This window comes from Charadrius vociferus, unplaced genomic scaffold, assembly GCF_000708025.1.
Source record: "Charadrius vociferus isolate BGI_N301 unplaced genomic scaffold, ASM70802v2 scaffold621, whole genome shotgun sequence".
In the NCBI taxonomy this organism is placed as follows: domain Eukaryota; kingdom Metazoa; phylum Chordata; class Aves; order Charadriiformes; family Charadriidae; genus Charadrius; species Charadrius vociferus.
In genome coordinates, this window is record NW_009646926.1 from 1,002,200 (window position 1) to 1,002,612 (window position 413).

Here is a 413-nt window from a genome sequence, read left to right on the forward strand (position 1 = left end):
TGGCAGTTATCAGCTGACTGTGTCATAACATCACATACACATGCTGTCATGACACATCTCAGCAACTGTGCAATACACACAGACACCAGCCTGCTCTGATCAAATGAAAGGCCCTAGAAGGAGTGGGTAACATAATTTCGCTTCCCTGAATTTATCTGAGATATCAAATTGGCTGAATTTTGTGGTATTCAAGATTTAAGAGTACATAAATGGGAGGTAACAGCTGTCCCTTGATTTCTAAAAGTTTTCATTCTTTCCCATACTTTGCAATCCTCTCAATTTATCTACGGTACCTGGAAGTAATTTGGGTTCTACCCATTACAGCTCAAACTTACTTATGTAATATTTTGCTCTGACATTACTCAGTGTTTTGGTAAATGCCTTTGCCCCCCGTCTCTTTTGCTCCACCACCT